The 22,331-nt window shown below is 42.2% G+C and overlaps 1 pseudogene; it reads right to left on the reverse strand.

Moving 5' to 3' along the window:
• Positions 1-7,095: 7,095 nt before the first annotated feature.
• LOC149973019 (uncharacterized) lies at positions 7,096-8,049 on the reverse strand (annotated as a pseudogene).
• Positions 8,050-22,331: the final 14,282 nt, after the last annotated feature.

Genomic DNA, 22,331 nt, shown 5'->3' on the forward strand with positions numbered 1-22,331 from the left:
ATCAACATGTATAGTATAATCACTCATACTGCACAGTACTGTGTTGGTTCTAGTTCTCTTCAACATGTATAGTATAATCACTCAGACTGTACAGTACTGTGAGGGTTCTAGTTCTCATCAACATGTATAGTATAATCACTCACACTGTACAGTACTGTGAGGGTTCTAGTTCTCATCAACATGTATAGTAAAATCACTCATACTGCCCAGTACTGAGAGGGTTCTAGTTCTCATCAACATGTATAGTATAATCACTCATACTGCACAGTACTGTGAGGGTTCTAGTTCTCATCAACATGTATAGTATAATCACTTATACTGTACAGTACTGTGAGGGTTCTAGTTCTCATCAACATGTATAGTATAATCACTCATACTGCACAGTACTGTGTTGGTTCTAGTTCTCATCAACATGTATAGTATAAAACTCATACTGAAAAGTACTGTGTGGGTTCTAGTTCTCATCAACATGTATAGTATAATCACTCATACTGTACAGTACTTTGAGGGTTCTAGTTCTCATCAACATGTGTAGTATCATCACTCATACTGTACAGTACTGTGAGGGTTCTGGTTCTTATCAACATGTATAGTATAATCACTCATACTGTACAGTACTGTGAGAGTTGTAGGTCTCATCAACATGTATAGAATAACACTCATACTGTACAGTACTGTGAGGGTTCTAGTTCTCATCAACATGTATAGTATAATCACTCATACTGTACTGTACTGTGAGGGTTCTAGTTCTCATCAACATGTATAGTATAATCTCTCATACTGTACTGTACTGTGAGGGTTCTAGTTCTCATCAACATGTACAGTATAATCACTCATACTGTACTGTACTGTGAGGGTTCTAGTTCTCATCAACATGTATAGTTTAACACTCATACTGTACAGGGTTCTAGTTCTCATCAACATGTATAGTATAATCACTCGTACTGTACAGTACTGTGAGGGTTCTAGTCTCATCAACATGTATAGTATAATCACTCATACTGTACAGTACTGTGAGGGTTCTAGTTCTCATCAACATGTATAGTATAATCACTCACACTGTACAGTACTGTGAGGGTTCTAGTTCTCATCAACATGTATAGTAAAATCACTCATACTGCACAGTACTGAGAGGGTTCTAGTTCTCATCAACATGTATAGTATAATCACTTATACTGTACAGTACTGTGAGGGTTCTAGTTCTCATCAACATGTATAGTATAATCACTCATACTGCACAGTACTGTGTTGGTTCTAGTTCTCATCAACATGTATAGTATAAAACTCATACTGAAAAGTACTGTGTGGGTTCTAGTTCTCATCAACATGTATAGTATAACACTCATACTGCACAGTACTCTGAGGGTTCTAGTTCTCATCAACATGTATAGTATAACACTCATACTGCACAGTACTGTGTGGGTTCTAGTTCTCATCAACATGTTTAGTATACCATTCATACTGCACAGTACTGTGAGGGTTCTAGTTCTCATCAACATTTTTAGTATAACACTCATGCTGCACAGTACTGCGTGGGTTCTAGTTCTCATCAACATGTATAGTATAATCACTCATACTGCACCGTACTGTGAGGGTTCTAGTTCTCATCAACATGTATAGTATAATCACTCATACTGCACAGTACTGTGAGGGTTCTAGTTGTCATCAACATGCATAGTGTAATCACTCATACTGTACAGTACTGTGAGGGTTCTAGTTCTCATCAACATGTGTAGTATAATCACTCATACTGTACAGTACTGTGAGGGTTGTAGTTCTCATCAACATGTATAGAATAACACTCATACTGTACAGTACTGTGAGGGTTCTAGTTCTCATCAACATGTATAGTATAACACTCATACTGTACAGTACTGTGAGGGTTCTATTTCTCATCAACATGTATAGTATAATCACTCATACTGTACTGTACTGTGAGGGTTCTAGTTCTCATCAACATGTATAGTATAACACTCATACTGTACAGTACTGTGAGGGTTCTAGTTCTCATCAACATGTATAGTATAATCACTCATACTGTACAGTACTGTGAGGGTTCTAGTTCTCATCAACATGTATAGTATAATCACTCACACTGTATAGTACTGTGAGGGTTCTAGTTCTCATCAACATGTATAGTATAATCACTCATACTTCACAGTACTGAGAGGGTTCTAGTTCTCATCAACATGTATAGTATAATCACTCATACTTCACAGTACTGAGAGGGTTCTAGTTCTCATCAACATGTATAGTATAATCACTCATACTGCACAGTACTGTGTGGGTTCTAGTTCTCATCAACATGAATAGTATAATCACTTATACTGTACAGTACTGTGAGGGTTCTAGTTCTCATCAACATGTATAGTATAATCACTCATACTGCACAGTACTGTGTTGGTTCTAGTTCTCATCAACATGTATAGTATAATCACTCATACTGTACTGTACTGTGAGCGTTCTAGTTCTCATCAACATGTATAGTATAACACTCATACTGTACAGTACTATGAGGGTTCTAGTTCTCATCAACATGTATAGTATAATCACTCATACTGTACAGTACTGTGAGGGTTCTAGTTCTCATCAACATGTATAGTATAATCACTCGTACTGTACAGTAGTATGAGGGTTCTAGTTCTCATCAACATGTATAGTATAATCACTCATACTGTACAGTACTGTGAGGGTTCTAGTTCTCTTCAACATGTATAGTATAATCACTCATACTGTACAGTACTGTGAGGGTTCTAGTTCTCATCAACATGTATAGTATAATCACTCACACTGTACAGTACTGTGAGGGTTCTAGTTCTCATCAACATGTATAGTAAAATCACTCATACTGCCCAGTACTGAGAGGGTTCTAGTTCTCATCAACATGTATAGTATAATCACTCATACTGCACAGTACTGTGAGGGTTCTAGTTCTCATCAACATGTATAGTATAATCACTTATACTGTACAGTACTGTGAGGGTTCTAGTTCTCATCAACATGTATAGTATAATCACTCATACTGCACAGTACTGTGTTGGTTCTAGTTCTCATCAACATGTATAGTATAAAACTCATACTGAAAAGTACTGTGTGGGTTCTAGTTCTCATCAACATGTATAGTATAATCACTCATACTGTACAGTACTTTGAGGGTTCTAGTTCTCATCAACATGTGTAGTATCATCACTCATACTGTACAGTACTGTGAGGGTTCTGGTTCTTATCAACATGTATAGTATAATCACTCATACTGTACAGTACTGTGAGAGTTGTAGGTCTCATCAACATGTATAGAATAACACTCATACTGTACAGTACTGTGAGGGTTCTAGTTCTCATCAACATGTATAGTATAATCACTCATACTGTACTGTACTGTGAGGGTTCTAGTTCTCATCAACATGTATAGTATAATCTCTCATACTGTACTGTACTGTGAGGGTTCTAGTTCTCATCAACATGTACAGTATAATCACTCATACTGTACTGTACTGTGAGGGTTCTAGTTCTCATCAACATGTATAGTTTAACACTCATACTGTACAGGGTTCTAGTTCTCATCAACATGTATAGTATAATCACTCGTACTGTACAGTACTGTGAGGGTTCTAGTCTCATCAACATGTATAGTATAATCACTCATACTGTACAGTACTGTGAGGGTTCTAGTTCTCATCAACATGTATAGTATAATCACTCACACTGTACAGTACTGTGAGGGTTCTAGTTCTCATCAACATGTATAGTAAAATCACTCATACTGCACAGTACTGAGAGGGTTCTAGTTCTCATCAACATGTATAGTATAATCACTTATACTGTACAGTACTGTGAGGGTTCTAGTTCTCATCAACATGTATAGTATAATCACTCATACTGCACAGTACTGTGTTGGTTCTAGTTCTCATCAACATGTATAGTATAAAACTCATACTGAAAAGTACTGTGTGGGTTCTAGTTCTCATCAACATGTATAGTATAACACTCATACTGCACAGTACTGTGAGGGTTCTAGTTCTCATCAACATGTATAGTATAACACTCATACTGCACAGTACTGTGTGGGTTCTAGTTCTCATCAACATGTTTAGTATACCATTCATACTGCACAGTACTGTGAGGGTTCTAGTTCTCATCAACATTTTTAGTATAACACTCATGCTGCACAGTACTGCGTGGGTTCTAGTTCTCATCAACATGTATAGTATAATCACTCATACTGCACAGTACTGTGAGGGTTCTAGTTCTCATCAACATGTATAGTATAACACTCATACTGCACAGTACTGTGTGGGTTCTAGTTCTCATCAACATGTATAGTATAATCACTCATACTGCACTGTACTGAGAGGGTTCTAGTTCTCATCAACATGTATCGTATAATCACTCATACTGCACAGTACTGTGTGGGTTCTAGTTCTCATCAACATGTTTAGTATAACATTAATACTGTACAGTACTGTGAGGGTTCTAGTTCTCATCAACATGTATAGTATAATCACTCATACTGCACAGTACTTTGTGGGTTCTAGTTCTCATCAACATGTATAGTATAATCACTCATACTGTACAGTACTGTGAGGGTTCTAGTTCTCATCAACATGTATAGTAAAATCACTCATACTGTACAGTACTGTGAGGGTTCTAGTTCTCATCAACATGTATTGTATAACCCCCATACTGCACAGTACTGTGAGGGTTCTAGTTCTCATCAACATGTATAGTAAAATCACTCATACTGTACAGTACTGTTAGGGTTCTAGTTCTCATCAACATGTATAGTATAACCCCCATACTGCACAGTACTGTGAGGGTTCTAGTTCTCATCAACATGTATAGTATATCACTCATACTGCACAGTACTGTGAGGGTTCTAGTTCTCATCAACATGTATAGTATAATCACTCATACTGTACAGTACTCTGAGGGTTCTAGTTCTCATCAACATGTATAGTATAATCCCTCATCTGCACAGTACTGTGAGGGTTCTAGATCTCATCAACATGTATAGTATAACACTCATACTGCACAGTACTGTGAGGGTTCTAGTTCTCATCAACATGTATAGTATAACACTCATACTGCACAGTACTGTGTGGGTTCTAGTTCTCATCAACGTGTTTAGTATAACATTCATGCTGCACAGTACTGTGAGGGTTCTAGTTCTCATCAACATTTTTAGTATAACACTCATACTGCACAGTACTTTGTGGGTTCTAGTTCTTATCAACATGTATAGTATAATCACTCATACTGCACAGTACTGTGAGGGTTCTAGTTCTCATCAACATGTATAGTATAACACTCATACTGCACAGTACTGTGTGGGTTCTAGTTCTCATCAACATCTATAGTATAATCACTCATACTGCACTGTACTGAGAGGGTTCTAGTTCTCATCAACATGTTTAGTATAACATTAATACTGTACAGTACTGTGAGGGTTCTAGTTCTCATCAACATGTATAGTATAATCACTCATACTGCACAGTACTTTGTGGGTTCTAGTTCTCATCAACATGTATAGTATAATCACTCATACTGTACAGTACTGTGAGGGTTCTAGTTCTCATCAACATGTATAGTAAAATCACTCATACTGTACAGTACTGTGAGGGTTCTAGTTCTCATCAACATGTATTGTATAACCCCCATACTACACAGTACTGTGAGGGTTCTAGTTCTCATCAACATGTATAGTAAAATCACTCATACTGTACAGTACTGTGAGGGTTCTAGTTCTCATCAACATGTATAGTATAACCCCCATACTGCACAGTACTGTGAGGGTTCTAGTTCTCATCAACATGTATAGTATATCACTCATACTGCACAGTACTGTGAGGGTTCTAGTTCTCATCAACATGTATAGTATAATCCCTCATCTGCACAGTACTGTGAGGGTTCTAGATCTCATCAACATGTATAGTATAACACTCATACTGCACAGTACTGTGAGGGTTCTACTTCTCATCAACATGTATAGTATAACACTCATACTGCACAGTACTGTGTGGGTTCTAGTTCTCATCAACGTGTTTAGTATAACATTCATACTGCACAGTACTGTGAGGGTTCTAGTTCTCATCAACATTTTTAGTATAACACTCATACTGCACAGTACTTTGTGGGTTCTAGTTCTCATCAACATGTATAGTATAATCACTCATACTGTACAGTACTGTGATGGTTCTAGTTCTCATCAACATGTATAGTAAAATCACTCATACTGTACAGTACTGTGAGGGTTCTAGTTCTCATCAACATGTATAGTATAACCCCTATACTGCACAGTACTGTGAGGGTTCTAGTTCTCATCAACATGTATAGTATATCACCCATACTGCACAGTACTGTGAGGGTTCTAGTTCTCATCAACATGTATAGTATAATCACTCATACTGTACAGTACTGTGAGGGTTCTAGTTCTCATCAACATGTATAGTATAATCACTCATACTGTACAGTACTGTGAGGGTTCTAGTTCTCATCAACATGTATAGTATAACACTCATACTGTACAGTACTGTGAGGGTTCTAGTTCTCATCAACATGTATAATATAATCACTCATACTGTACAGTACTGTGAGGGTTCTAGTTCTCATCAACATGTGTAGTATTATCACTCATACTGCACAGTACTATGTGGGTTCTAGTTCTCATCAACATGTATAGTATAACACTCATACTGCACAGTACTGTGAGGGTTCTAGTTCTCATCAACATGTATAGTATAACAATCATACTGCATAGTACTGTGTGGGTTCTAGTTCTCATCAACATGTATAGTATAACACTGCATCTTGGAAAGTATCTTCTGCAATGTCTAATCCAACCCTGGCAGTCTTCAGGAGGAGTGTATGGTCATGTGGATGGTGGTCATAAACCTTCCACCTCCACGCAGAGAAACTCCTCTATGGGGTTTAGGAAGGGGGAGTATGGAGGCAGGAATAGTACTGACATCCTGGGATGTGCAGCAAACCAGCCTGACTGCAGCAGAGTGGTGGAATGCTGCATTATCCCACACAACAACGAAGGTAGGGGAGTTTCTGGCCCCTCTCTCCACCGCTGGCACAAGTCGATTACGCAGGTCATCCAGAAAATAAATGAGCCTCTGTATTGTAGGGGCCAATGAGTGGTTTGTGTAATAGCAAACCATCATTGGACAGTGCTGCACACATTGTGATGTTAGCTCCTCTCTGGCCTGGGACATCCAGGGTTGCTCTCAGTCCAATCACATTTCTTCCCCTGCGGCATGTTTTTGCCAGGTTGAATCCAGCTTTATCCACATAGATGGATGTATGTGCTGTTTGCCTGGCTTCCATCTCCATTACTCTCTAAAATACAGTAAAGCCACAGTTTTACAGTACTTTACATTAGGCTTAGTTGTGTATGTACCCTGTTTGGTTATTGAACAGACATCTTACCTGGACATACTGATACCGGAGTTCTTTCACACGTTCACCGTTTCTATCAAAGGGTACAGTGCTTCATCCTTATTTTATGTTTCTCTAGGACTCTGGCAATTGTTGTTGTGCTGACCGTATTCACATTCCCAAAAGGGATATTGTCTGCCAACACTCTGTCCCGAGTTTCCCACAGTTTTATTGCATTGTTGCCAATTACCATGTCAACAATGGCAATTTCCTGCGCATCTGATAATATTCTGCCTCTCCCTCCTGTGGGAGGCAACCTTTGGATCCTACTGAAAAACACAAAACAATCAATATATTTCAAAATGTCAGTACATGTAAAAATGTGAACATACTGTAATATGAAGTTCAATTATCATTGAAGGATGCACATCTTACCTGTTGTTTTGCCGGAAAATTCGTACTATTGATGCAACTGTTGAACGCTGCAGATTTGGTTGCAGACTTGGTTGCCTCTCTCAAAGAGAGACCATGGTTTACAACATGGTTAATAATTGTGGCCCTTATCTCATCAGAGACCACCGCTCTTGGTCTTCCTCTCCTTTGTCCTCCACACATTCTCCCTCTCCCTGCCACTCTTCTTTCCCCACCAACCTGTCTTCCTTGAGCCATGTTTCCGAACTAAATAATTCCAAAGCCGCCCTCTTTTGTCTGTTTGGTAACGAGACGAAAAACAGGACACTTGGGTAGGCTTCAGGCTGAAATTGCAATCAGCTGTGTTTGGAATAATGAAATAGTCTTCTGAGATTTTCTATATGTTTCAATCTGGTTACTGCAGAAATGCACAACATTTTTCATCATTCTGTTTTGAATGTGTTTGTAACAGTTTTGGAAACAGTGTGTTAGCATTTGAAAACGTGCTGCAAATACATAGTTTTGCAGGGTGTGGAGTATGAATGAGAAAAGAGTTTGTGGATTTCGGAGAATGTGGTCATTTAATGCATTTTGTGTGAAAACAATGAAAAATGATTCAGTTTGGTCCACATACACTTCTGTTTCGCTGACTGTGTGAAGAGTTTTGACAATGTGACTTTGGTTTTGACCATATATTTTGATTTGTTTAACACTTTTTTGGTTACTGCATGATTCCATATATGTTATTTCATAGTTTTGATGTCTTCACTATTATCCTACAATGGTGTTCTAAAACTTTTGACTGGTAATCTGTGGTGTCTGTGAAGGTCCAAAACACAGATTTTCACGAAGTCAAATTAATGTATTGTATTATAGGTTTTATGATGCCTGTATCTAGATCATTTTAAGGTTGTTATATACATCAGTTTTTGTCTCTATAAGCTACAATATAAGGTTCTTAACCTAGCATGAAAGTGCATCATTGTAGCTGTGTGGGCTAACACACAGGTTAAGACAACGGCCACCATACCCCATACATATTATGAATACATTTAGTAGCAGCTTTATGCATAATATGCATAGTATCTTTGCAATGTGTCATGCATATGAACTCCATTTGTATTGTTATAGAGCAGACACCATCACGCCCCGTGTATACAAACATGAGGTTCTTGAAAGAGCAGCCAAGGAAGTGAGAGAAGGGAAGAAGTCCAATCGAGCAGCAGCGATGGATGGGATAAATAGACTGAATGACAAGAGGTATTTTGACATTAAAAAGACAACGAACATGTACCTGTGCGAAAGAGAGGCCATGATAAAGTAGCAGAGGTACACAAGGGCTTATCTGAGGACATGGAGTCTGAGCTGGCTTAACAAATGAAGAAGCTCGTGGTCCAGTTTCATGGGCTTTAAATGGAGACAACTTCCGTACGAATTGACGCATCGAAACAACATCCCTGTCCCAGACACCTGGCCAAGAAATGGAAGGGTAAGTGGATATTGAACAGAGAGATCTATAGCTGAATATAGGCATACATTTAAGATATACAACATACCACACCCCCATTCCATGAATTAAACTTTGACCTACCAGCACCATCACCCACTGTCACAGGACATTATCACTCACTTACCCCAAGGCGGCTCAACTTACAAAGATTTCTGTGGTAAGTTGTGTGACTTTTTTCTAGACAAGTTATGTTTTCAAAACTGTTATGTTTACATTAATTCTGATTATTTCCAGGGATACACAACATCCTGAAATATGTGTAGAAATCTTTGTTAGAAAGAATACTTTATTTCCCTTGACACCGTGATGCTGAATATAAAAACTAGCTCCAAATACTGCCATGGCGTAACAAAATGTACACAGTGTACAAAACCTTCCTTATATTAAAGATGCACACCCTTTTGCCCTCAGAACAGCCTCAATTTGTTGTGCATGGACTCTACAGGGTGTTGAAAGCATTCCACAGGGATGCTGGATCGTGTTGACTCCAATGCTTCCCACAGCTGTGTCAAGTTGGCCTGATGTCCTTTACGTGGTGGACCATTCTTGATACACACGGGAAACTGTTGAACATGAAAACACCAGCACCGTTGCAGTTCTTCGACACATTCAAACCGGTATGCCTGGCACCTACTACCATACCCCGTTCAAAGACACTCAAATCTTTAGTCTTGCCCATTAACTAACCCTTCACCTAACCCTAACATTAACCGTTTTAACCCTCTGAATGGCACACATAAACAATCCATGTCTCAATTATCTGAAGGCTTAAAATATCTGTCTTTAACCCATCTTCTCCCCTTCATCTACACTGATTGAAGTGGATTTAACTGGTGACATCAATAAGGTATAATAGCTTTCACCTGGATCTACCTGGTCAGTCTATGTCATGGAAAGAGCAGATGTTCCTAATGTTTTTTTACACTCAGTGTATATCAAATTGGAAGCTATAAATCGGTTTCCGGGGTGGTACAATGTTTATGATTTGAATGATTTATTCCTTCCCGGACCGTGTTCATCAAAGAATTCTGCAAATATTCTGGGAGTGTTTCATGGTGACATTTTAGACGTCCTCTTTGCTGGGGGAAAAGGGTTTGAAAGGGCAGCGGAATTTATTGAGTGAATTTCACATAATAAACAGATTTACTGGGAACATAACAAAACCGGATCTGCTCAGCTGAGCTATGCTATGGAAATCTGTAAAAGTATTTCATGGACAGTCAGATTATTTGTGTTGTGTTGTAGCCCTGTGTAGTTGTACTGAATAATGAACAGGTCTAGTTTAAAAACTATAAGGAAACTTTCTCCTCAACGCCCTGTCTTCTAGCATTTGCCTTCAAGCCTACAGACGTGATAAATAACCGAGAAGCATTCCCTGACTGTTCTATAGGAAGCTCGCGATGCCTCTCTGTCCCTGGAGGAAACTGACATTCAAGGAGACACACCACAGTCTAATTCATCATTAACTCAATGTCACACTAATGCAAACAAACCCCGTGTCACACCTCATAGTAAATACCGCACAGCACAGATGTAAAAATGTGTGAGAAATACTGTAACTGATAAGCCGGACAACGTCTCATTTTCGAAGGAAAGCGTTTTAAGCTTGGTGACAGAGTTTGACATTTAGCTAGATGCCTACCGCCCGCATGAGTCTTGGCTACAGCACCGTACAAGCTTTCTCAAATAGCAGCATCTCAAATGGTAGATGTACTCTCCAAGCCGGTGTTTGGGCTCCAGCAGGTTCACTGAAGCAGTCGTTAAGACGGCACAGGTGGAGGGTGTTTCGGGAAAAGCCCATTAAGAAAATACCAACCTGGAACCTGGAAGACTCCAGCCAGCCAGGCTGCTAATTATACTGTTATACCCCTGATATTAGCTTCTTCAGTGCCCCTAAAAAGAAAAAAGAAATATGTTTTATTATTTTATTTACCAGCATCAGGCAAGGCACGCAGGCAGGCAGGCAGTCAGCGAGCGAGTGTTCCCGTCTGTGTAAATTAAACCCATTACCCTTCATAAACCCATTAAAGGAAACGCTATTTCTCCCCCCATAATTATGCTAATGTGATACAGTAGATGATATAAAACATATCCCTGCAGATAATGTCCTTGGGTGTGACTATAAATAACCTAATGTACTTATGTATTTATATACTGTGCGTGAGGTAGCCACTCTGCAGTGTGATACCAGGGTTAAAACAAAAGATAAGCCATATCATTTACATGTCGCGTTCGGTAAATGTCATATGAAAAACATTTTATTTTCCCCCCTATACACGTTTATGGTTCTCGTGTATTTTCAGAGCAGGGAAATAGACATGCTCCAACGTGGAAATGGACTAAAGCAGTGAGTCAGCACTGTGAGGGAGTCATTAAACTACTACAGTATGTGTCGGGTTTCACATTAAAACACTATTTCATCTTTGTGTACCGAGCTGATTTATTCTATAAATATAGAGACTGCAGGCAGAGCAACGTGCTCTAGGACCAGCCAACATGCCTTAAATAAAGACTACGCATCCCAACTCACCCCCCGCACCTTGCCTGCGCGCACACACACGCACGCACACACGCATACACACGCATACACACACACACACACACACACACACACACACACACACACACACACACACACACACACACACGCACACTTTATAGCCCCCAGCACAATCTGCTGGTGTTTTAAAAACCCAACGAGTACTTCAAGGTGTAATCAATACGCTGTAGATGGTATGATTATAAAATACCTTTCTTCAAAAACTCAATAATGTGGTCAGTTGCACAGCTAATTTACATTGGCTTATTAAAGGATGGCCCACGCTGGCAATGTTAAAAGTTTAAAAAAAAAATTAAACAGGAGATCTATTGGGCAGTATTATACTGTAATAAAAGAGTGACTTGTGTCAGCACCTTCACTGGCTCTGGAGTTCATTCAGCTCAACCCACAGGCCTCTTTCGGTGCCTCTTCCGCTGTCCTTGTCAAAAGAGCTCACAAGAAACAACCTAATGCCCCCCCACAACAATCCCCTGTTTCCCCCCCCAGTCAAAGGCGTCCAACATTTGTATTCCTCGTCCCTCTCGGCAGCAGTAGCAGCAGCAGCACACCTACTCCTAAGACCTGTCTGAAATGCAACAGAAGTTTAGGACATAAAAGAGGGGGCTTTCTTTTTTTCTTCCTCCACCGTGAGAGAACTGAGGCTGAGGAATATAGCCTGAGGATGTTTGATCTCCCCTCTGTGGAGAAGAGGAGGCACAGCCCTGATGCTCCCTCTCCCTCTCCCTCTCCCTAGTTGTGAGAGGAAGGCTTGCTGTGCTTTTGGGGAGTTTCGGAACCTCTCTATCACTCCAAGAGGATGCAGGGGAGAGACGGGGACACTGTCACTGAGGACATGTTCCAGGGAAGAAAGACAAGGAGGAGGTAAAACAAGTGAAATCTTACCAACCAAAAGCAGAGCAGAGAGAGAGAAGGAGAAGGAGAAGGAGGAGAGAGAGAGAGGAAGGAAGAGAGAAAGAGTAAGAGAAGGGAGAGAGAGAGAGGGATGAAGAGAGGAAGAGTAAGGGAAGGGAGCGAGAGAGAGGGGGATGAATGGAGGAAGAGTAAGGGAAGGGAGAGAGAGAGGGATGAAGTGAGGAAGAGTAAGGGAAGGGAAGGGAGAGAGAGGGATGAAGGGAGGAAGAGTAAGGGAAGGGAAGGGAGAGAGAGGGATGAAGGGAGGAAGAGTAAGGGAAGGGAGCGAGAGAGAGAGGGATGAAGGGAAGGGAGAGAGAGAGGGATGAAGGGAGGAAGAGTAAGGGAAGGGAAGGGAGAGAGGGATGAAGGGAGGAAGAGTAAGGGAAGGGAAGGGAGAGAGAGGGATGAAGGGAGGAAGAGTAAGGGAAGGGAGCGAGAGAGAGAGGGATGAAGGGAAGGGAGAGAGAGAGGGATGAAGGGAGGAAGAGTAAGGGAAGGGAAGGGAGAGAGGGATGAAGGGAGGAAGAGTAAGGGAAGGGAGCGAGAGAGAGAGGGATGAAGGGAGGAAGAGTAAGGGAAGGGAGAGGAGGACATCAAGTTGGAGGGAGGTGTACTGTAGAGATGACAGGTCCTTTCATAGGGGAAGCTTGTGAAGTGAAGGAAGTGTAAGAGAGAGAACCACAGAGGAGACCGACAGACTGAGAGAGAGCATGATAACTAGGACAGCTGAGGGATAGGACAGCACTCAGTTTCCTTCCTTCTTGTCCCCACAGCAGGTTTGCTCTTGACTGAACTGATTTGTTGATGAGGTTAGTCTACTCAATGTACACTGACTACATTACATGGCAGAGGCTCCGTAAGGGGGAACGGGTGAATGGCTGATTTTCTTGTTGATTATATAAATGATGCGTCACCCGTCAAAGGACATGCAGCTTGATGTAGTGTAACATGCATTTACCAACCTCCAAAACAAGGACCACATACTGTAGTACGTTCAGTTTACATCCAGTGTGGCTTGTAGTTTGCTGTGGTTTGGATGTGTTTTTCGCTGTTGGTTTTTTCCAGGCTTGTATGTGGAGTAGCTGTGTTCAGTGAGTTTTTCGCATTGCTCTGTCAGCACACATATTTCCTGATATACGAGGCAAGGCATGGATCCATTATTGATAGATGGGGCCTCTGGTTCTGGGCTGTGTTTTTTTTGTGTTTTTTTTTTTTGTGTGCAATATTACTGAGCCTGTGTGGCTGTATGGGGTCGTCATGATTCATTTATCTGGAATACTTTTGACACATTTTCAACTTTTTCCCCTGATCCTGATTTCCCCTGTTTGTCAGTTCGGTCTTCACACCTCCAATACATCAGTGACATCAAAGCCAATGTATGTATTGTGAATGATTTGGCGTGGGAGGAAATGGGATTGGGGCCTGTTGATCAATGCTTGTGTCATTCCCTTTGATGTGTGCAGAGAAGTTTTTTAGTTAAGTGATCCCCAACTGTGAATAACAGAGCTATAAAGCAGCTATTCATGTCATGTAGCCACAGGCAGATAGATCGGGAAGATCATCTGTTTCTCTCAGTTTTTCATTAAAACATGTTTCGCATCTGCAGGAAAATAAACATACAGTCCCACGTCCGTGTGTCTAAGTCGTGTAGCTTGACCCATAGACGTAGTCTGCAGTTGAGCGTTGGGCGTTTATGCGACGTACGAGACACCGCAGCCACGCTTGTTTGAGTCGTGTGTAACACGCTCACGTACACAAAGCCGTTGACCAAACCTACATTCCGTCTGTGATTCTCCCTGCACAAACATCCATCCACACAGTTTCAATTTATCTTTGTGGTGGGCCTACACCGCTACACTAGACGTGCTAAAGCCTAAGACAAAGTCTGCCCAGATGTACGTTACGTTGTCAATGGATTCTGAAATGTTTCTTGGTTCTCTGTTTCCTCATTATGTTCCTTTGTGTTGCTCCGTGAATGAGTGCTGATGATTATGCAAATAAGGCAGTGGAGCAGCATGGGTAATTATCTCAGCGGAGAATAGGCTTTTGGATATTCTCTGACTGCCACCGGGAGAGAGAGGCTGCCTCCTATCTCCAAAATGCCATCCTATTCCCTATAAAGGGCACTACTTTTGACCAGGGCCATAAGCCTGATCAAAAGTAATGCACTATAGGATGCAATTTGTGACGCAGTAGGAGAAACCAAACCAAGGGTCAAGGAGTAGAGACTGCGTTTGAGACTGTGCATGGCCGTGGCGTTGGTTACAAAATCCTCCGGGGAAGCTTTGTAGAAGAAAATCATGTAGGCTATTGTCGGATCTGTTAATTCACCATAGAAGCTGCTCTTTTGCGTTGTGAAGGTGTTTAGTGGTGAAATCATGATTTTTGCATTCTTGGCTACATGCTGATGTTGTTCGATTGTCATTTTGAGAATTTCTCTTCACATTTCACTTACGTTTTGTCTCCGTCTCAAGCTTCTGTACAAGTTGTCTATCAATCTTTTTTTATGATACATCTATGAGACGCAAAACACGTGTCGGTCATACCTGCGGTATGTCCATTAGACACGTTCACCTCTTAATGGACACCCAATGAATTCTGGTTGTGACAAACATGCAGAGGCATAGTCAGACAAAGAAGGATCTGGAGCATCAGTATGGAGCATCAGTATTCATTCAGACACCAATGAGGGCAGCAGGAGTGCAGGCGGCCAGGTGCACAGCGAGGGGAATATTGAACCTGAGGGGCCTCGCCCACGGCCTAGGGGCCTCGTCTCCAGTCCAGTCTGGTAAATTACTCATTAGTGTGTGAGTCACGGGAAGGTGATGGGAGAGAGTGCCGAGAGGTTGGCTCTGACCGAGGCGGGAGGCTGGCTCTCCCACTGAGAGGGCAGCGTTGAGAGGAGCGATGCCCATCAAGAGAGGACCCTTGCTGGGGTGAGAGAGAGCCAGACTAGCCTGGGGTAAATTAACCTCCAGAGCAAGCCGAAGTCGGAGTCATCGCTGAATAATTTTTATAGACACTGACTGAGTGACGAGGCACAATCTGTCGCTTTGTGGAGTGAGGGATCTGGCATTATGCAGGTCAGTGGATGGTGAAAGCACAGAAGGCATACCAACTGAAATTTCAAATTTCATTTCATGTCACTTCGTTTCAGGAAAGGATTTCTATCTAAGTGTCTTGTCTGGAATGTAGAAGTTTTAGAGGCATAAAGACCCTAAACAGTTAAGTTTTGTGTGGAAACTTGGAAGTAGCTGCATTAACGACATCTCATTGTTCCTGCTAAAACAATGGCTCGCAATTTCAGAGAGTTTCCGAGAATACAAAAAAAAGAGTGGCAAAGAAACCCGAGCACCCCCTAAAGCCCAGATCACAGTCACTGTAGACAGGAACACAACATAAATCATCTCTTGAAAAGCTGCTCCCTGTGGAAAATAAAATTGAATTTGTCAGTGAGTGCAGTCAGCAGACTTCATAGTCCACAATGGGAAGCCGGCCAGACAGGCCTTCTCCCCCCCTCTCTCCAAGCAGGCCCAAGCCCTGGCCCAGCTTTTTGATGTGCCTGTCAGTGGGGTTATGACATACTCCATCCCCTCTCCTTTGAATTTTTCATGCGATTAACCCTCCGGTTAATGTAATAATCCAACAAAGATGCAGAGTGCAATGCCCCAATCAATGCCAATAACATATAGACTCTTCCTTCTATTATACGAGTGCCATAACACAACACAGAACTCATCAAGGTTCCCCCCATTTTCTCCTGAACCTCTGATCTGATGAACCTACTACTCGATCAAAAAGTCTTTCAAAAGGGGAATGTGCCAATGCCGATTCCGGGTGCTGCTCGGTGCCGCTGCTGTCAGAAAGGCACAACGCATGGATGAGTGGGAAAGGCAGTGCAATGCATCAGGGAAGGTTTGTGTGAATCACTGAGGGTCACTGGGCGTTAAAAACATGCCATTACCCGCTGCCTCTGCCTCTTTCTGGAGATGGAGGGAGGAAAAGAGGAGAGGAGAGGAGGGGATTGGATGGACGCATGCAGCCATTGGATGCTCAGCTGGACAGACTCAGCAGGGGTGTGCTCTGTGGGGGACACTTTTACACATTGACGGGAAAATGAGGGGTTGCCATTGTCTTTTTCACTCTCGTCAACCATGAAAGCAGGCAGTAATATCCTTGATGCACAATTAAACCATGCTGGTGAGCCACCGCCCGTCAACATGTTCGGCTATCATTCATCTGTCAGCTGACGAATAGTGGACCTAAAGTAGTGACAGGAGTTTTTCCTGACCGCGTGGTGACCCGACAAGGAAAAACTCTGGGTCCTTGACATGAGGGTTTGTTTTGGACGAATTGACCATTTGCCAATGAATTCTACAGTTCTATATTGAACTCTAGATGCACATCTGTCTGGTATTTCTTTTCACCTTGTCTATTGAAAAGCCTCTCTCATTGTGGAAGTCCAATTACTTCCTGTACAATTGTACTTTGCATCAAATACAATTCCTCCAACCCAGTGTTTTAGAGAAAGTGCCAATCATCTTTACAATACTACCTAAAATAGTTACTGTACTGTCAGCTGGATAAGAAGCATTGGCGGTCACGATGGTACACTAGTTAATTAATGGGAGGGAAAACAAATTTACAAACGTTCCCTATTATATAAACCTTATTTGTCTCTGCAGACAATGCAGGAGGGACGTGTGAGAAACACTAGTCATCTAAATAGGGTTCTTTCATCCAGCTCAACGGTACAAATGGACCTCATTGTCTTCAGAGAAATTCGATTTTCCGCCATGCTGCCGGCACACGCCACTCCTCTCCTGGGTCTGTCGGCACCATGCTGCCCCTTATCAACAGCACTCAGGGTGTGGAATTGGGTTCTGGCGCATAGCAAAACCACGAGGGAACAGAGTGGGGAGAGGGGGAGAGAGGGGGAGAGAGGGGAGGGAGAGAGAAAGAGAAGCAGGCCAACAGTATAATCCTCTTGAGGACCCTCTCCTCCTCTCTCCTGCCCTCCTCTTCCCTCTCTCCACTCCTCTCCCCCACCCAGGCACCAGCCACCGACACACACACACGCACCGTGAGCATTAGTCGCCAGCCACTAAACCCAGTGATGGATCTCCCAGTGGGGACACGTTTTTTACGCTCTAATTTGCACCGTTATCTTGTGCTGAGGGCCTGTACCCAAATGGAGCTGTTGTCACCACCTGGATGAGATAGAGATAGTAGAGGTGTGTGTGTGTAAGTTGGGATCCTTGTGCCAGGACGCTGTCCAACGTTTCTGCCACTACCTCCCCCTAGCAAGCAACGTTTGAAATATGTTCTCCCCTCTTGTGGCTTTGAGTCAGTGACTCTTTATCACAGAGTGAATTCTTGTGTGTCTGTGCGTCTCTGCGCGTGTGTTTGTCTTTCTATTTGTCCATACGTGTGTTTACACTGCTTCCTTCTATTTGCTTATAGGAAATGACCGACATGAACAAAGTGTATCTCTGTCTAGGACCTCCCGAGTTGCGCAGTGGTTTAGTGCACTGCATCGCAGTGCTTGAGGTGCCACTACAGCCCCAGGTTCAATCCCAGGCTGTGTCACAGGCAGTCACTAGGAGACCTATGAGGCAGAGCACAATTGACTCAGCGTCGTCCAGGTTAGAGGAGGGTTTGGCCGGCCGGGATTTCCTTGTCCCATCGTGCTCTAGCAACTCCTTGTGGCAGGTGGTGTGACTGCAAGCTGACTTTGGTCAACAGTTGGATGGTATTTCCTCTAAACATTGGAGTGGTTGGCTTCCGGGTTAAGCAAGCAGTGTGTCAGGAAGCAGTTTTTATTTTATAAACATACATTCAGTCATTAATTTCCAAGTAATCACTGTGCTTTTGTAATTCAGCATTTGGCCATCGATAACCACAGACATTTGGACACCGGCTTGGCTTGTCAGCTGACCAAATTCAGTGGTACACGTGGAGGTGTGAGATCACAGCAGGATGTTAGGTACAGTTGCAGCCTGGGGTGGCGTGCAAAGTTAGCTCTGTGCCCTCTGTGCCCTCAGAGTGGTGGAAACTGTTGACAGACGGGAGAGCAGCAGGTTGCTGACTACATCTCAGGCCGTGAGATAGTTATGAAATTGTAGGTCACTACAAATGCCATGTAACCTACAGCTACAAATGAACTTGTTTAGCGTAGATTCCTTCTAGTAATATTGATTGAGGTGGAGATTAATACATTGAAATGTTAAACTATTGAAATATTAAACTTGTGTACTTTCACTTGAATTATCCGTTTTATCCTTTGATCTGTGTATTAACGGAATAATAATCCGCCCAGTAAGTAGGCTAGTTGTTACGGACGTGATACAGCCTGAACAGAACTAGACCACTGGGAGGAAACGGAGCCTGGTAATGATTTTTAGCAGCGAGAAGCATGGATCTCCATGTACTGACAGAGAGACACCATGGAGCTTCTCATTCAGACTAGGACAGTATGTATCATAAGGAGTATTGTGAAGGACGTGTTGTGTGGATAGGTGAGAGAGGGAGGTGCTAGCAGCGTTGTTGGCTGTGTTCCATTCTATTGAACAGGACGGACTCAGCGGGATTCTAATATACGGAAGTGTGTAAGCGAGATCTAGCTGGGCTAGCGACATATGATATCCTCTCACATTCTCTGTGTGTGTGTGTGTGTGTGTGTGTGTGTGTGTGTGTGTGTGTGTGTGTGTGTGTGTGTGTGTGTGTGTGTGTGTGTGTGTGTGCATGCGTGCGCGTGCGTGTGTGCGTGTGCGAGTGTGTGTGCACATACATGTGCATTTCTTGTGTGCATATATGGAGTCCTGCTCCGTGTAGAACATACTACATTGAAATGGCCACTAACATTTATTTCCCAGTAAAACACCATTACAAGACACATCTATCGAGTCCACTGGGACTGAATGTATTAAAGGGGCATATTTCATTATAATAAGCTCATCTCCTCATCACAGTCACCCGCCCTTTTGATTACGGGCTGTAACATATGGGTGTCTTTTTAAAGATAGCGAGCCCCAGAGCATCACAGTGACTGAGGACCATGGCGGTCTCATTGTGTGCGTACCAAATGGCACCGTATTCCCTATGAGCCCTGGTCCATACCAGTGCACTACATAGAGAGTAGGGGGCCATTTAGGACGCGGTCTCGTTGATAAACGGAGGGTTTTACAAGGGGAGAAGGAGTCACTGGGATGTATTTATTCCTATCGTCCATTAGAAACTCGAAATGAACGGCGGGCCAGGACCGGAGACCTCGTGGATGTGAACGGTAATGAAAACACAAATCTCTCAACTAATCAATGCAGTATGTGAGGCCCGGAGAGGAGGAGAGAGAGAGCGAGAGAGAGGGAGAGAGAGGGAGAGAGAGAGAGAGAGCGAGAGGGAGAGAGAGAGAGAGAGAGAGAGAGAGAGAGAGAGAGAGAGAGGGGGAGAGAGAGAGAGAGAGAGAGAGAGAGAGAGAGAGAGAGAGAGAAGGAGAGAAAAGGAGAGAAGCAGAAAGCAGCATAAGTGCATTCTGATTCATACATTAGCTGTGGCCATATTTCACCACTGCTTTAAAGGATAGCGGAAAAGCTAACCCTTACCCCGGGTCAAGCATGGTATGTATTCGGAGGGAACGGTATGAACGCCATGGCACACAACGCTCCCACTGTCTAATAGATGAGACTTAAACATCACCAATTATAGAATTTGTATTCAGCCTGTGAGCGCGGATCTGTCAGAGAGAGCGCCTGACCTGGTGAAATTTAGTGGTCAAATATCTGGGTCGTTTGAGGAGCGGGAAGACCAGTACTGTGTTTCGTGTGATTGAAGGGGACAGTGCTGGATGTGAAGCATTATTTTAATGTTTAAAAGTTACGGTTGTGACGTGGGTAGATCAATTGTCAATTGTGCTCTTAACTAGAGCCCTTTTCCTCCCTGGAAAGACTGGATTTCAAAGATCGAAGTGAACTGTAGGGCCCCGCTCTGTCTTGTCATCTAGGGAGAGAGCAACAGATTAAAGGTATGAACTGAGAGAGAACCTATTGTAATCAATACAAGCGTAATATGTGGCGGCCACTTAAATATGTCAGTGCTCCATTGGTAAGAGTCGGTTCAGTTTGCAAGAAGAGATGAAGCAATTTAGTTTCAAAAGTCTCTCTTTTCGTCTTTAGGGGCTCTATGAACCGTGGAGTGAAGTCCTCTTCTTGAACTTTGTCTCCTTCTCCCATTCAACGCAAATGCATATTGGATAGTGTTATAATGACAGCAGGCAGTAATAACGAGCGCTCATCAAAGTCATCTGATGTGACGGCCGAGTTATTTATGGAGGCTATATTTCTCCTCACCCCTCAGATCCCGATTCACAAGCAGCATGAAGACTAAGATCATGTATCATCATCTGAAACGAGTCTTCACACACCATGCTGTGTGGACAAGTGTTTGTAAGGTTGAGGTCTTGGTTTGAACTTTTCTGTGGACTATTTTGGGGACTAAATCCGGTCATTTTAGTTTTTTTTTTAAATGCACGTAGGAGTTTAACCAAACCTGTCATACGGCAAGACATCTACTGCATCTTTATGTCATACATGTATCACTAGCCACTTTAACTATGCCACTTTGTTTACATACCCTACATTACTCATCTCATATGTATATACTGTACTCTATATCATCTACTGCATCTTTATGTAATACATGTATCACTAGCCACTTTAACTATGCCACTTTGTTTACATACCCTACATTACTCATCTCATATGTATATACTGTACTCTATATCATCTACTGCATCTTTATGTAATACATGTATCACTAGCCACTTTAACTATGCCACTTTGTTTACATACCCTACATTACTCATCTCATATGTATATACTGTACTCTATATCATCTACTGCATCTTTATGTAATACATGTATCACTAGCCACTTTAACTATGCCACTTTGTTTACATACCCTACATTACTCATCTCATATGTATATACTGTACTCGATACCATCTACTGCATCTTTCCTATGCCGTTCTGTACCATCACGCAGTCATATATCTTTATGTACATATTCTTTATCCCTTTACACTTGTGTGTATAAGGTAGTAGTTTTGGAATTGTTAGCTAGATTACTTGTTGGTTATTACTGCATTGTCGAAACTAGAAGCACAAGCATTTCGCTACACTCGCATTAACATCTGCTAACCATGTGTATGTAACAAATAAAAGTTGATTTGATTTGATTTGACATAATGCTGTAGTATATGACTGAAACAACAGAGTGTGTCATCACCCATGAAATGGTGACATTGGGTACTTTAGAGGTGACTTGATCAATAGTGTTAGGCTCAAATTGAAAGGAAACAAAAAGTATGATGGGACTCCAGTTCACATCCATGTAAGAGGGGACTGCGCTTATCATGTCAGAGTGGCATTATAAACTGTCTTTCACATTGAACATTCTTTTTTTTGTTGTTGTTGTTATCAGCCAAATGGAAAATGTCGGATTAAGAATCTGGTAAGAGGAGTGTTCCATTAGCCGCTCCGTAATGCGTTTATTAAAGTTGGTCGCTGCGGCACACTTCGG

Source organism: Oncorhynchus mykiss, chromosome 21, assembly GCF_057628025.1.
Source record: "Oncorhynchus mykiss isolate SJ-2025 chromosome 21, ASM5762802v1, whole genome shotgun sequence".
Classification (NCBI taxonomy): domain Eukaryota; kingdom Metazoa; phylum Chordata; class Actinopteri; order Salmoniformes; family Salmonidae; genus Oncorhynchus; species Oncorhynchus mykiss.